The sequence below is a fragment of the Oreochromis aureus genome, linkage group 20 (genome assembly GCF_013358895.1).
Source record: "Oreochromis aureus strain Israel breed Guangdong linkage group 20, ZZ_aureus, whole genome shotgun sequence".
In the NCBI taxonomy this organism is placed as follows: domain Eukaryota; kingdom Metazoa; phylum Chordata; class Actinopteri; order Cichliformes; family Cichlidae; genus Oreochromis; species Oreochromis aureus.
In genome coordinates, this window is record NC_052961.1 from 13,155,149 (window position 1) to 13,171,911 (window position 16,763).

Consider the following 16,763-nt stretch of genomic DNA (forward strand, 5'->3'; position numbering starts at 1 on the left):
TTGTGTAAGTGTATGGGACTGTAGCCTATGGTTTATACTGTTAACTGGTAATTATGTGACAACGCATTTCAGGGCATGCAAAAGTAATTACGAATAGTTTCAAAAATTACTTTCCCCAGGAAGTAATTAAGTAACATCATACATTACTTTATTAAAAAAAAGTAATGAGTAATGTGAAGTTTTTTTTTTACTTTTTCTGACTAATGGCCCCAACAGAGGTTCCTAGATACAACATTGAAGCACCTCAATAATTACATTAAGCCCCTGTCACACGGGCCAAGAGACCAGTCAGTGAAGCCCTGATAGCTTCCAGCTAGGGAAAAACCTGTACTCTCTGACAGCTGGTGAGTGGTTGTGTGAAGCTGATTTTTCTTACTACATGAAACTGGTTCACAAAGAGGTATATAGTGCTACACATGCAATTGCTTTGGTTGCTAGCAGATTATCGTGGTTGTCTATAGTTTGTATGGAAGCTGACATGTCTCCAAATACCAGTTACTCGCTAAGTGGCGCAACACGAGAGTTGCCTTAAGGTGCTTTATATTGCAAAGCAAAGACCCTAAAATAATAGAGAAAACCCCCAACAATCAGATGATCCCCTATAAGTAAGAACTTGGCAACAGTGGGAAGGAAAAACTCCCTTTTAACAGGAAGAAACCCCGGCAGCCAACTCCTGTGAAAGGAACAGAGAACGTTCGGTTCTCTGTAAAGTTGTTAGGAGACCTGGGTCGTTGACCTAGTTTTGAGTTTTCTTTACTATTGTACTTTGATTCTGCCATTATTTATTGTTTCTAGTCTTTTGGTTTCTTTGTTAATGTTCTGGTTTCTGTCTGTGTTTCTTAGTTGCTCTGTCTCCCCTGTCTGCTGTGTCCCCTTGTCAAGTCCACGTCTGTGTTATGTTTCCTGTTTTACTTTGAAAGTCAGTGTCTCATGTTAATGTATCTGGTTTTGCTTCCCTTGTCTCGTTAACCCTGATTTGCCCCAGCTGTGTTTCCCTCCTGTCTCTCATTCCCCGATTGCTCCCTCTGTGTATTTAAGCCTTGTGTTTCTCTGTGTCAGTGTCGCGATCTACCGTCTTATTATGCTGTGTGTTCTGCCTGTCAGCCTGTTTGGTTTTGTAGTTTTCAGTTTAGTTTTTGGTTTTCTTTTATAATAAATCTAAGTTTGAGTTTACCTTCCATCTCCGTGAGTCTGCACTTTGGGTCCTCCTTACCACCACTCCTGCCTGCACACGGCCTACACATGACAAAAGTTGCTTCTTCTAAAACGTGTACAGTGGTGTAGGCACAGCTTTTACTTTGAAAGTAAACATTTTCCATTTCTTGTTTACATCATACTTTTATAAGTTAAAGTCCTGCTCCGCGGTTAGTTAGCAGCTGGGATAACAAGCAAAAGATTCCTGGTGCGATTCCGGAAGGAGTGACCCCTTGTAATGACGGGAGAAACCAAAAGTACTTTTTGCAGACAAGATGAAAACTTTGGTGACTGTAGCAATCTACAAACAACGAGAGCAATCACAAGAAGGTTTTCAGTGCAGCTCTCTCTTTGCAACTGATGTCACACAGCATCAGCCAGGAACTACACGCCAACCAATCAAGGAGGGCAAATTTCTCTAAAAATCTTCAGTTTCTAGGGAGAGTCACCAAATGGTCTCCAGGTCTCAGGTTGAGGTCTTGGTCTGAGGGCTTGCAGGTAGCATCATGTGTATTTAAAGATACACTATGTGCACATCATGCAGCCATCATCCATCTGGGCTTCTACTGAATTCAAAATATTTTCCAAATTATGAATTATTAAGAAATCTTGGAATCATTGTGTATTTATTGAAAATGTAACGATCTCTTTAATGAAGAATCACTCTTAAACTATATCAAAATGAATATAATTCAAGTCACATTACGTAAATGCACTGAACTAAAGATGCAGCATCATGATGGGGAGTAGATTTGGGCTTTTAGTGAAGGACAAACATGCAGCAGAGTAGTCATTTAAGCTTAACTGTCCCGGTTTACTCATTGGTAAAAGCCAGAGTTGGAATTGAAAATTAAATTTGATTAACTGTTGAGCCCTAGAGCGCACATAAACGTGCAAGTAGCCCAGCAGGCTTATGCGTGTAATAAGAGTATGATTATAAATATTTCTTCATCACACAACGCAAGCATTATTTAGCTCAGTAGTCCAACTCGAAAACAAGTCTTTTTTTAAATTCTACTAAAGGGTTTTTGAGGAAAAAGATATTTCTATACCTGAATGTAAAGTAGGTTTTTGTGCACTTATTGAAACTTAAAATACTGTATTGTCAGTGAGGTCAAATATCAAATCATGTGCCCCAGTATTCATCACTGGAGTGGGGATGTTTAAGTAAAAGACAGGTGGACAAAAATGAGTGAGATTTAAATATGAGCACCCGCTCCTCTACAGAGTGAAATCAATGAGAGCTGGTGAAGATTAATTCCTGTTTAACACATACTGACATGTCAGAGAGGGGCCCCAGCAACAACAGGACAACAGTTAGCTCGCTACTCTGGAGCTGGGGGAGGCAAGGGGACAGCGAGAGACATGCCACAGAGAGAAGAAAGAAAATGGCAAAGAATGTGAACAATCTGAGGCAGAAAACTTCCTGAGTCCACAATAGAGGTGGAAAACACACACACACACACACACACACACACACACACACACACACACACACACACACACACACACACACACACACACACACACACACACACACACACACACACACACACACAAAAAAACTGAAACGAGCGAGCAAAGTCGAGGTGGGTAAAAACGAGATTGACCAAAGACCAGGACGCAGACAAAAGATGAGAAATACCAGGTGGAATTCCAGCAAGAGGCTCCACCTGAGCCCCTCCCCTTTCGGTACACACCCCCTCCTTCCTCCTCCACACACACACACACACACACACACACAGATTCCCAAGCTCCCAGGCTAGTATGTGAGGTCCTGCTTCTCTGCTTCAGCCTCACGAGCCCTGCCCCCAGTGCCTGACCCAGTCACCAGCATCCCCTGCTAACCTCTGTCCCCTTTTTCCCCATTCAGCAAACATAATGCATCACTGTCACCCTCCTCCTCCTCGTCAATGCATTCATCCCGCCATGCGCTTGGCGAAACCCCTCATGAGTCCTGGCGGCTCGCTCACAGCACCTCCCTGTCCCCATTGCCTTCGGTTCCTTGTGAGCAGGTTGCAGGCGTGTGTGCGACAGCACGTGTGCAGAGACTTGGGCCACAGAGTTGACTGTAAATCTGTCAGGAGATGGGTGCCGTGCAACGAGACAACGGCTCCTTGCTGCGACACCCAACCCCCCCTCACTTGGGCAACAGACGCATTTGGGGCACAGAGCTGAAACAATTAGTGTTAATAATAAATTCCTGATTAAAACCCTGTCACGAGCAGCAGCCAGACAGTTCAGAGAGCATTTGACTAACTATACATCAATGAAATTAGGAGAATAGAGCTTTCAGTAAGTGGCTTAACAGGACTGAATATGAAACATCAGTAAGATAAACAGAAGAGGGTAATTGGCCTGAAAGTGTTTATTTTAATTGTCCTGTCATCTGTTATTTACTAAATTATTTTTTTTTCTGCAAAATTAAAGTCCACCTCTGTTTGCCAAAGCCCCAGGTTACAACTTTAACTGCCCCAAACCCAAGTTTACTGCCATTACCAAACAAGAAACCAGCAGCTGCTCAAATTTTAGAACTGGCAATCCTAATGGATCAAATATGATGTCCATCATATTTTTTCTTGATCAACTCTTGTCTCTACCAGACCTTTCTGGAATAGCAACTGTTACTTCTGGATTTGTCTGCCTTTCTCAAGTTTCAGTTTTGTGCATGCACCAAAAAACCCTCAATGAACTAGCAAGGACACCCTCAGCCTAACATTAAAGTGAGTCATGGTGCAAAGTGTCTACCACTGAGCTACTTACAAGTTGCAAATGAAAAGCAATGTTTGAAGTCAAAGAATGATAGGCAAATGTGTCCTGCAGAGTTTGCATGCCATTCTCTCGGAGTCGTGCCCTTCCTCTCGAAATGATCCCACACTTTGGATTTCCTGCCTGACGTGTGTAATTACTATCTAACCAAAATGTCTGTTTGCAACTCAGTTTTTTTTCCCATCAATCGACCAACAAACGAACCAACATCTGGTCAACGAACTCTTCCATTGGCTAACATTTAGTTGACTATTAGTTTGTTGTATAACTGAATATTTCAGCCAATTAAAATAGTTCAGATTGTTATAGTAGCTGAAACTTGAACCCATTTTTATTTTCATGTAAACCTTTCAGGAAAAAAAAGGCGCCATCAACAATAACCAGTTAGACATTGTAATGTCATGCATCACTAAATAAGCACGGGGCATTCTCTGGTTGCAGCATCTCATCTGTGACTCGCTGCAAAGTGACATCTTTTAAGAAGGACATCTGTGAGTGTTGAGCTGTGACTGTCTTTAACCTTTAAATATTTTATATCTTATAAAAGAGACTAATGAAAACTATCTTTGTTAGCTGCAGCCACATTTGGACACACGTCTAAATTTAGACAGCGACTTCAATATAATCAACTCAGCCTCACATCCCTCACCTGCAGCATCACTCCGATTCAACCTCTGTTTACACACACTGAAGTGTAAGACTGCTATTATCCAGTGTGAGCTGGGGCTCTGGTGTCATGCTCAAGGACACAGTGCTTTCCGGCGTACGCACACACACACATGCACCACCGGCTGGCTGTTTCAGGGATCAAACCGTCCACCTTCATAATTGCAGAGCAGCGGGTACGCACAGGGCCACGTTGCTGCCCCCTGCAGATATACAGTTAGACACATTACTGAGGATGAAGCAGATGGCAGGAGGGGTTATGAAGGACCTAACAGGAAAAAGACACCATCACGACGACCATTCACCCTTTCACCTCACACATTTTAAGGCAATGCATGACCCCTTCGTGCACTGCCGACGTGCACACTGGAGACACACGCCGTAGACCGGCTGCACTTTATTTATTTGAATTTAATCGGTCTTGCAGGCTGGCTGAGCGGCTGGTTGACTGACAGACGGTCACCGTCGTCTGCCTCCTTCCTGCAGCGCACGTTTGTTGTAAAGCGACCAGCAGAAATACAGCGGGAGCCGCTTTCACATACAGTAAGCAGCCGAGTGTGTTTGCACGCTCCGGCTCATCAAACATCCCGGTCCAAATTCCCTCACGTTGCGACAGCACCGGGCTCAGCTGTTTCCCACCGACTGTCGCGGACAGCGAGCAGCAAGCGAGAGAAACCGGTTTAAAACAAAAAAATCACCCCGTGTTTTTGCGTTCAAGCGCGAGCGTGCGAGTCCAAAGCATGTGCTGTCCCAAAACTTCTTCATGTTCTGCAGCAAATCTACTGGAGGCACTTCTGCGATCCAGCGGCTCGTGCGTAAACTGGCGAGCTTGTGCGATCAAGTTAAGTTTATGAAATGTGCCAAACGTTCAGCCGTGCTGCAAATAAGCATGGCACCGAAGCACGCACCGCATCACGGTTACAAACCGGGGGCAAATGTTTTCTGTCATTTACTTAAAAAATAAAATAAAATAAAAATATGTATTCTGTGCCCTCCGCACCGCGCCGATGCCAATATTGTGTGCGCACTGCCGCTGGAAACCCAAGTCAAGACATTTCCGTCCTCTATCGAAATGCAAACCAAACGCAAAGTCTGGTCAAACTGACTGAATAGGAGCGCGCGTGCTGCACGTTCTTACCTCGTGGACGTATCTCTCTCCCGAATCGATAATTTCTTCTTTACACCATTAACTCTCCGCCATCTTCGGCTCTGTTTGTTTAAATGGGAAACACTCCCGAAGCCCAAGAAGCCAGTTCTGTAAGTTGAGGCGTCGCTGGGACTTGTGGGTAAACGAGTTCTTTCCAGAGGAGCCCCGCGCTTCCGGATGGCTCGTCCAACCCGGATACGGACTACAGGCAGACTCCACCACCACACGGGGGAAGGAGGAGGAGTGGAAGGTAGAGGTGGAGGTGGAGGAGCAGGCACCGTCTGTCTAGCAGCGTACAGACGGATGTAAGCGACGAGAGGGAAGATGCCACAGTGTGTGTTATCAGTTAACCTCACTGCACGAAAAGCAAACAGCTGACTTGTTTGTGTTGATGGGAGGAGCTACAGGCTGCAAATATCCAGACTTTTTTTTTTAGCCAAAAGAGGGCGTTTGGATTGAAGGGGTGACAGAAAAGAGCGAACTTGAGAGCAAATAAGGACGCAGAGGTCTTGTCCTTGCCTTGTGCATAAAAAAAGTTCACTTGGATAAATAAAAGCCGCCTCTGTGTGGTCCTCATTGGAAGAGTTTGGAACAGTTTAACATTTGTTTGGCATATTTAACCACACCACTTCCTATAATTGTTCTTTTCTGTTTTGAATATGATACTCAAATTTAGTTTGTTGCTTTTGCTCTGAACTCTTTTTTTTAACGTTGTGTTCATTGATTTGAAGAAACAAAGAAAGCGATATTGCTAAATAAATAATTCCATAGAAACATATTGTCAATAACTAGTGAAAACTTTATACATTTTGTTATTATTTTATGGACTTTTATGGACTTGTCGCCATTGTTTTTGCACTTGCATGCCCTACTCTATTCTAATGCACGGCTGATTTCATCTGGATCCTCCCTAACTGATGTCAATGAACATCAAGTCTGCACTTGTTGTTGGTAGTTGATGTCAGGTGTCATCTGAGGGATTGCGGTATAGTATACTTAAAATAGGAGCAAGTTTCAGTAATCTGCTTGACGTTTATGCTATCATGCAAACTAAAGCCACCTACAATGTTGTATAAATACTGAGCCTATCCCAGCTACGGTAGGCCGGGAGGCGGGGCACACCCTGGGCAGCTCTCCAGTCTGCCGTTCAACCATTAAAACTTTTTTGGTGTTGTTTGTTCAGGGTGACAAGTAAATAACTGCAGCTTTATCAATAATAATAATAATAAAAAAGCAGTATATTTGAAAATGGATTATATTTTAGCATTAGAATATAATTCCGTTTAAAGAGCTTCTTGCAGAAACATAAAAAAATGAATGTACAAACGTTACTTTGGCTATATATACAACTTTATACAACTTTTTTATGCCAGGTGTCCTAACAGTATTATGGCTTGTGACTTTAATATGAAACTAAGCAAACTTGAGATTTGGAGCAGGCAAATATATCCCATATATCTCATAATTAAGATAAAATTGTTCATTCTCCAATCACAGTCTCTCAGCTCTGTCTTATGACTCTTTTTTTGGGGGGGGTCAGTGATTTATCAACAGCTGTTAAAGAATTTGTCAGATTTATGAACCACAAAGCTTTGTCTTTATCAGATCATGATAACCTCTCATAAGTTATGATATTTTTATTTTTCTCATTTTGGGATCAAACGTGGTAGCTTAACATTTATTACACATGCTTTTTAATAAGGTTTTGGTCATAGAGACATGTGTCCAATTTTAAAATCTGAACCAGGTTTATGCTTTTCTTTGTGGACCAGCTGGTAACAACTAGCAGACAATAATTTCCAGAGAAAGGAAGTAAAACTGTCAAAGTGTGCTCACTTTAGGGCTTAATAGATATTAGTGAGATTGATGTGTTTATTAGTATTGGTGAAAATGTGAGTAGATAGATGAAAAAAAAGAATAAATAGCTCAGCAGAAACGTGCCAAAGATATATTCAAGTTCAAGATAACCTAGGGAGTGACTCAGTGCGCAGTTTGTAGATTTCCTGCACGGTGTATAATGTTGTCGTGATTCTGAAGTATTTAAAAGAAAAGATATTTATTTAAACTCCCAAATACCTGTGTCACTAAGATGTTAGTTATAGCTCGCACATCTATAAAACATTCAAATTTATAAAAGTTACCTCCCAGTTTTACTTTTTTCACAAAATAAGTACAAGTGCGAAGTTGCTGTGAGTTGTGACACGTGAGCACCAGCTCGTTTTGTTCTGACACCTGCGTTTGTGATATACATTCACTTTAACTTCACATGCAGATATTAACAGCATGCTGAGGAAGTAAGTTTTCTGGGACTTGACCTGAGAATGACCGACTGACTGAAAAAAAATTAAAACACGTGTGTCCACGGCTGAAGCCAGAAAAGGCACGCTTTTCTGATGTTGTATCACAGGACTTACAGAGAAGAGGGAGTTAAAAAAAAAAGAAGAAGAAGAAGAACGAAGATGTAAGTGGAAGGAAAAGACAAAAAAAATCCATGTTTCAATGCCAAAAAATTACATCCAATGAGGATAACAGGGCATCAGTGTCAGGGCTGTTTAATGGATTTTGTCAGTGCGGTAGTGAATTATATCGAAATAAATTATTAAGACATTTAAAGTTTTTATGAAAGTGTTTTTTTTATATAGGGTGGAGCTGTTAGCACCGCTGCTTTGCAACAACAAGGCTCCTGTTTTGAACCTCCTGCTGAGCTGAAGTGTCTCCCACAATCCAAAAACATGGAGCTTGATTCGTAAATGGTAAATGGCTCTGCCTGTGCATGAGTGGTATACAACATCATTCCCAACAATCCAAAAACTTTATCCATACTAGGTTATTTGGTACATTGATTCGTAAAGTTGGGGTTAGTTGATACTTGACATGCAGACTGGAGGAGCAAGGGATCGAACCACCAGTGTGTGGTTACCTGTCTACCTCTGAGTGTTTGCCCTGTGGTGGAGTGTGTGGTTATCTGTCTCTGTGTGTTTGCCCTGTGGTGGACTGTGACGTGATCAGCCTATACCTTTTTGCCCAAGGTCAGCTGGGATAGGCTCCAAACTCTACGCTGGATAAGCAGCCATGGGAAGCGGTGGATTGATTGTTATAATATACTAAAGATTTTGTCTTTTACCATTTCCCAGAGAGATCTGAGGAAGTTCTAAAAAGTTTTTCCAAGAAAACATTTATAAAAAATGAATAATTTGTGGACAAAACAACCATACACACGGGTTGAGCACGGCAACTAAATTCCTCGTCATAAACCATTGAGTTTCTGTCAATCAAGATTATCTCAATTATTTTTCTGCTCTAATTTTCCAGAACTAACCAGCAAAACAACCCCTGAGCCCAATTATTTCCAAAATAATAGTATCTATTGTATAATAACATGTACAGGTCTGAGTAATATGTAATGTGAGAGTATGAGTAATCACAGTATCTCACGTGGTAATGTGTATGTCATCGGTTCATGTAACATATTGCAGATCCTGTTCACCCAAATTTCTCTGTGGATAGATGAATTTAATTTTTTTAATGATATATTCTAATATTAGCTCACAGGGTTAATGGTAATAAAAGTATTAACTCTGCTCTGCTTGCTGTAAATAATGCATTATGTTAGGAAAAAGTATTTATCCCGTTTCTGATTTCTTTGTTTGTTGCTTATTTGTCACACTTGAATGTTTCAGGTCATCAACCCAAATTTCAATTTTAGACCAAGATAACCCAAGTGAATACAAAAGGCAGTTTTAAATGATGATTTCATTTATTAAGAGGGAAAAAAATTATGTTCTTTTTCTGAAATGCTGTGTTAGTTTTACATCAGATGTAACAGAACGCAAACCAGTCCACAAAATATTTTCCTAAATGTCATGGGGATCATCAAGATGTTTTTTGCCAGTCTCTTTCTTATCGTTGAATCATGAACTCTGAACTTAACCGAGGTAATCCTGCAGTTCTTTAGATGCAGTTCTGACATCCTGGATGAGTCGTCGAAGTAAGTAACCTTGAAGTAACTTTTGTAGGCTGGCCTCTCCTAGAAAGGTTCACCACTGTTCCAAGTTTTCTCAGTTTGTGTATTATGGCACTGGAGACCCGAAGCCTCAGAAGTGGCTCTGTTTGTGAGTTTCTTTAGATTTTGGCTCGATCTGTTGCTTCTTGGGATCCTTTAGCCTGCTTCACTTCATCAGACAGGCTCCGTGTAAGTGATTTCATGATTCAACAAGTCTGGCAGTAATCAGGCCTAATTCATGATTTAACAAAGGTGGGCTATTATTTTTTCACATAAGACCAGGTATATTTGAATGCCTTTTGCCCTTAATAAACAAAATCATTATTTAAAAACGGCATTTTGTATGTCCTCAGGGTATCTTTGAGTAATATTAAAATTTGTTTGTTGATCCTAAATGTGTGAAAAATGTGCCAAAAAAAGAGAAAAAGAAATCAGGAAGCAGGCAAATACTTTTTCACAGCACTCTGTATGTGTTACAGATTGTTGCAGTATCTTGTAAACAAATGCTGAAATGTCACTTTATATCCTACGGCCTTTTTGGAGGAGCTGGCCTCCGTGAACTGGGTTTGCGTCGCTGGAGGGACTGCAGCTCCTTCAGGGCACCTATCTCTTATAGATGAGGCCCCATATGCAGGCTCCATATGCGAGCTGGCAGGGTCAATGCGGAGCAGTGACATCTGAGCCGGGTGGCCTATGAACTGGGACACGTCAACACAGCACCCCGACTGCTGCCAAGATAGACAATTCAGGCACAGATAGCACCAAAATCCGTCACCATGGTAATACTAGGCAGACAAGACCACAGATAGATGGACAGATACAAACACACACACACACACACACACACACCCTGAGTAAAGATCCTGTTGTGTCAGTGACAGTGTGAATGAAAGGGGTAGAAGAGAGGAAGGTGAGAGAGAAGTGAGCCAAAATGATGAGATAGTGGAGTTTAGTTTAAGGAAGTTTAAGGAGACGGAGAGACAAGTTCACAGATAATGATGAATGGTCCATATTGCCTGGAGGGAAGGATAGCTAGAAAACCTAAAGGTGTAAAACACACACACAAAGTAGAAAAAGACGGTGTGGCGGTTGGAGGAGGAGAGGAAGTGTTGAAGCGCAAAGAATCCACGAGGGAGTGAAAATAAGGTGGAACTACAATGGTTTGACTGGGATGAGTAAAGAAGGGTGGGCATACATGGAGGAAAATAAGAAAATGGTGAGATGTGTTATTATCATGGCATCATTTATTCGGAAAAGCCACAAATCAGCTGCCCATCACATAAAAACTGTCAAATAAATGTGTGTGCTTCACATCTGTTCAATCCTAGAGAGACACACAAACAAGCACACACACAGAGAAACTTAAGCCTCTTTTTTTTATTCAGAAAAAGTTAGACTTGGTGCAGTGGCAGAGTGTACAGAACCAAAAACAGCTAGCGTAAAAATTAAAGCACTTAAGAGGTTGAATAGAAAAAAAAAATACATAAGCTATTTAAAAACCGACAACAGAGGATAAAGATGAAAAAAATTAGCACTGTCATCATCATTACCTTCCATACCACGTGCAATAATACTCAGTAATAATAATGTTTTAATAGTAATAGATTTTAATTGTTTTCTTCAGTCATACTAGAGATTGACCAGTGATCGCATGGATTTTTTTCACTGTCAATCAATTGGAAATAGTTGCAGCCACCACTTTCAACTGCAAAAGGCAACCTGTTTCTAAGCAAGCACTGCCCAACTTGGAATGACTGCAGTCACTCTCAGACAGATTGGCAAAGATTGCTGAGTAATTTATAAATGCAGACAGATTGCCAAACATGTTGTAATTAATCAGAGTCAGTCTGCATTGCTGAGTGCAACGCAACTCTCTGCAGTCAGGAACTCGACTCAATTGGTTGTTATCTGGTTTTATTCCCGTATAAAAGCAAGGTGCAATGAAATCGCCACCCGACAGCAGCTACATCACTGCTTGTTGGAATTTCTATTTCAAATCTATGAGGTTTTGGCTGGATTCTGAATGCTAATGTGAATTTCTGTGTGGGTAGATGGCACCAGATTAGCAACAGATGGTAACAGATTGGTGATTTTTAGTGATTTATCACAGTTAATTCCTGCATTATCACAAACAGATTGCAATTTTAATTGTCATCTTGACATCATTCAATCAAAAACCCGTATCACACTGACTCTGTCTTATTGCTGCTTTGTTGCCATTTTGATGCACCAAAGTCACTTTAAGGATGGCAACTGACTGGGAGTGATGGCAGACATGCTCCTCATCTTCAAAGCAAAAAATTTAAAGGAAATGAGATCACAAGGTCATTGCACAGTTGTGCATAATGTTTGATAAAATTATTGCCCACTGTTAAACTGGATACAATTCAGACACGTCTGAAACTTCATCTTGCAGAAGGAGAAATAACTCAACAGAAGTCCCCACCCCAGCCAAATGTGTACTACAACTTTACTCTGAAGCCTTTTTCACTATGAATCTTCCAAAACACAGTCTTTATAAACACTTTTTTGACTGAGAAATCAAGATTTCACATATATTGACCTAATTTGTTTAATATCTCTAGAGTTAATGGCTCTTCATTAGATATGGCACACATGTTTACATCCACTCCAGTATGAGCTGTAATCACATTGGTGCTTGCTCAAAGCTTCACCTGGTGCTGCTGGTGTTTTCAATTTTTATTTGGTCAGTGTCATTCCTACAAAACCTCAGCTTTATTTTGAAATTGTTGTATTGTGTTAATTACCACATGTCACATTAAACTAAAAGGTGTGGTATTGTCAGACAGAATATCAAACATATCTTGATTGATGTCACTAACAAACAGATCAAACCATCAGATGGCAGGATGAAAGGAAGATACCTGGCTATCATAGCTGCAGTTATTTGAAAATCAACGTTGTCACTGTGAGCTTGTGGCAAAACACAAAAAATGTGTTGCCACAGAGCTGCTCTCTTGTATTAAAATCCATTGTGAAGCTTTTCAGAAGCTGCTGGTGTTTTCAATTTTTATTTGGTCGTGTCATTCCTACAAAACCTCAGCTTTATTTTGAAAGTGTGCTAATTAGCTGTCACATTAATAATTTCAACAATGCTAAAATAATTGTAGCTTGTTAATTTTAAGCTGATTGATACTTTGGGAAATTTTTTAAGGATTGATACTTTGGAAACTTTTTTAGTTGGTTAAAAGAATTACTTTCATGGGGACAGTAACAATGTTCTTGTTACTGTCTCTCAAACTACAAATAGCAAGATTTAATTCAGAAATGGGCCAATTTTGGCTTCCTGAAGGTAGGAAATATAAAAAAAAGACCTGTGTAGTCTAGATAATGGGCAGCAGAAATATTAAGAAAAGGGCTAAAGCAGAGAAATCCACTGATATAAACCATCCAACCATCCATCCATCCTCCTCCGCTTGTCAAATGTATTGTGAATAAGCATCTCTTTGAAAATGTCACACTTAATGGGCTTTGACAGAACAACTGTTGGACATTATTTCAGACTTTTGCATACAAATAATTTCACTTAAATATATTTAGTGAACTTCTGAATACCTCTGAGAATATTGGCTACGCTTGCAAATGGACATTTCTGTGTTTTGAAGTGAAACACTTTAATTCATTAAGTCTGCTCCTGAGTGGAGAATTGTTTTTTCTATGGCGGCTGGCTTCAGGTTGTAGTTCCATAATATTTAAAGCCACATTATTATGGTACTTACTATCATTTGGAAATTTTCATAAGGTTGCCTGAGGCTAAAATAATGTGGAAATGAGTAGAAAATGAAATAGGAAACACACACACACACACACACACACACACACACACACACACACACACACACACACACACACACACACACACACACACACACACACACACACACACACACACACACACAGCAGCAGCAGCAGCACCATAATGTTGAACTGACTCTTTACTATGCAACTTGACCTCCTTGAATCTTCGAAGATAATAAAGCATACTTAGTGCACAGTAGCACTCCATTAGATGGTTAAAACATGGGCTGAAGATGATAATGCTTTATTTACTGGCATGCAGATTATTATGGAGACATTTTTTCTGAGAGAATTTAAAGGACTGCAGAGAGAGTTGTGGGAAGGTGAGAGCAACAGGGAAGCTGTTTAAAATTCCAAACAGGTAGGGACGAGGCTTCAGGAGGGTAGTGGAACAGCTCCCAGCACACGCACACACACACACACACACACACACACACACACACACACACACACACACACACACACACACACACACACACACACACACACACACACACACACACACACACACCAGAGAGAGGGAAAAGAGACAATCCATATGCAGAAAATACTGTTACATTTGTATGTGGCACTAAAGCAGCTGGTCGATTAATTGACTTCTCATGTCTATCAACAGACTTAGTTTCAAGCTGTTAAGACAAAAAAGGGTATTTGAAGCCATCGACTTGATCTCAAAGATTTCTAGGCATTGTATTTATGTATTAAAAGATTATTCAAGAAACTAGCTCGGCAACGTGGTCCAGTGATGAGCACCGTCATCTCACAGGAAGATGGTTCACAGCTGGAGCCTGCAGGAGTTTGCAGACATGCCAGAAAGCTTCAGTTGGACTTACCTTACCTCTATGTTGCCACTCAAATGACAGCAGTATATGTAATGTATTGAAATGTATTCAACACATTGGGGGTTTAGATCTAGGACATGGAAAAAGAGGAGATGAGAAGCTCTGTCAGCAAATGCAGCAGAGAAGCTAAAGGTGGAGCTGTGCTAAATAATTAGTTTGTCATACCACCATATGGCCAAATCCCCTGTAGCCATTACCCTCTGTGTCCACTTCTGTTTGTGAAATATAGCTCAGCGTCATACAATGCAAAATCAATACAACACAACTGAACAGATAGAGCAAAAAAGGAGGGAATTGTTGGATCAGTAGCTTGAAAGCCTCGAGGGACAGTGAAGTTGCTGTTTCGAAAAACAAAATCCCAGTTTTTGTTTTGTTTTTTACCACAGTTGTACCTAAATTGGGCATTACTGAGAGGGGTCAGGAAATGAAGGAATACGTGCCCCTGCTAGTGCTGTCAGCTGTCCCATTTGCCTCCTGGGCATGCACACGCATGCAGATTTATAGGGATTCATGTTCCAGATGTGCAGTTTGTTGATTCCAAGCTTCATGCGCACACAATCTGTAGAGTGCATTTATAAATCATACTCATATTGCCTCTGGTACTGGTCACACTGCCTTTTGTTGTGCACAATAGTACAGACTGGCCATGTTTAGGGTAGTTTATTAGCTACAAAATTATTAGGTAAGCCTACAAGAAATCAAAATGGCAGGTTTGAGAGAATACAGGGGTAGATTTGGAAGTGTGCAATAAGTCTAATGCACAAAAATCCTTAGTGCACTCACCATGCACTCTCCAAATTTTCCCCTGCAGTGTTGGCAGGGTCTGAACTTTGGGGAACTTGAGGAGAAGAAAAAGATTTTTGGATATATTTGGACTTACTGTTGGCGCACATCTGTTAGGTCATTAACAAATGCATGCAACATTCATGTGGATAAATTTTCAGAAAATTCACAGTGCTGAAGGCCTGTTTTAGTTGGTGACCTGCTCAGTCAGTCAATTCTAATAGCTCTCTCAGCATTACTGAAAAGGTTTTGAAGTGCAGTCAAAGCTACCTAGCTTGTTTGTTCAGTTTCGAATGAGAAAATAAGTTCATAGTGTTTATCTAAAAGCCTGACTCATGTGGCAAAGGTGTTTGCACAATGTTGCCCTTTTGTGGAGAACTTTATTCTTTAATGCTGATAAGCTACAGTACCTTGCTTTTCGCTGGACTTTTCACTATTTCCACCAGGCCAGCTCTGTCGAGAAGGCTTAAGCGTGGTTAGGTAGCTGTGCAAAAATTTGTGTCCAGCTTCACCAAAGTTGAGTTAGACATTGCTTTATTCTGGTGAGTAAACCCATTGAGAGAATCTGATATAAATGCAACCTTCTGGTTCTAAATGTGAATGTGTCTGGGCCACGTTATGTCCAGGATCTTACCTAGTAGTCAGTTTTAGAATGGTTCGAGTGTGCAACAGAATACCAAGACTACCAGTTAGACTATTTGGTATTTTTATATCATCAGATCAAATTATTTCTGAGGCTGCTTGCAACTGATCATAGATACATATCTGTAAAAAAGAAAAAAAGTAGAGTACCCCCCTTTCTATAAAGAAGTAATAATGTATAATTTCAAACTCTTTTTACTTCAATTCAATTTTCAATTGTCGCCTCAAAGCTCTTTATATTGTAAGGTAGACCCTACAATAATATATACAGAGAAAAGTGTGTGTGTTACACTGTCTCATTATTTATTTAAGAAAAACCAAAATAGAAAAGCAGTGTCTAAAAAACTAACACCCCATGATTCAGTAGCTTGTAGAACCACCTTTAACAGCAAGAACTTGAAGCAATCATTTTCTGTATGACCTCATTAGTCTGTCACATCATTGTGGAGGAATTTTGGCCCATTTTTCGTTATGACGTTGTTTCAGTTCATTGAGGTTGGCAGTTGTTTGTTGATTCTGCTGCGGCACTTCATTCACTTTGAGATCTGGACTTTGGATCATTGCAGCACTTTTCTTTCTTTCTTTCTCAGCCATTTGGATGGAGATTTGCTGCTGCTGTTTGGGATCATTGTCCTGTTGCATGACCCAATTTCAGCCAAGCCAAGTATCCAATCCAGTGTCTGCAAAACAAACCCAAATTATTACCCATCCACCACCGTGCTTGACAGTTGATATGAGGTGTTTGTGCTGATATGTCATGTTTGGTTTTCTCTGATGACCCTGATCTCCTGGATCTATCCCTGGGGGACATTATTGCAGCTTCCTGCTCTTCCACACAACACAAGAAGATTGTTGATTTATGTATCTTTGCATTTTTATATCTTTGTGTTCCAGGTGC

General features: G+C 40.6%; 1 protein-coding gene across 1 annotated transcript in view; it reads right to left on the reverse strand.

Moving 5' to 3' along the window:
- Positions 1–5,932, reverse strand: part of LOC116310949 (nuclear receptor coactivator 3-like) — a 64,581-nt gene extending 58,649 nt beyond the window's left edge. Inside the window, 1 exon segment of the mRNA XM_031727910.2 lies at positions 5,768–5,932. The gene's annotated coding sequence lies outside the window, so the exon portion shown is untranslated.
- Between the last annotated feature and the right edge of the window lie 10,831 nt (positions 5,933–16,763).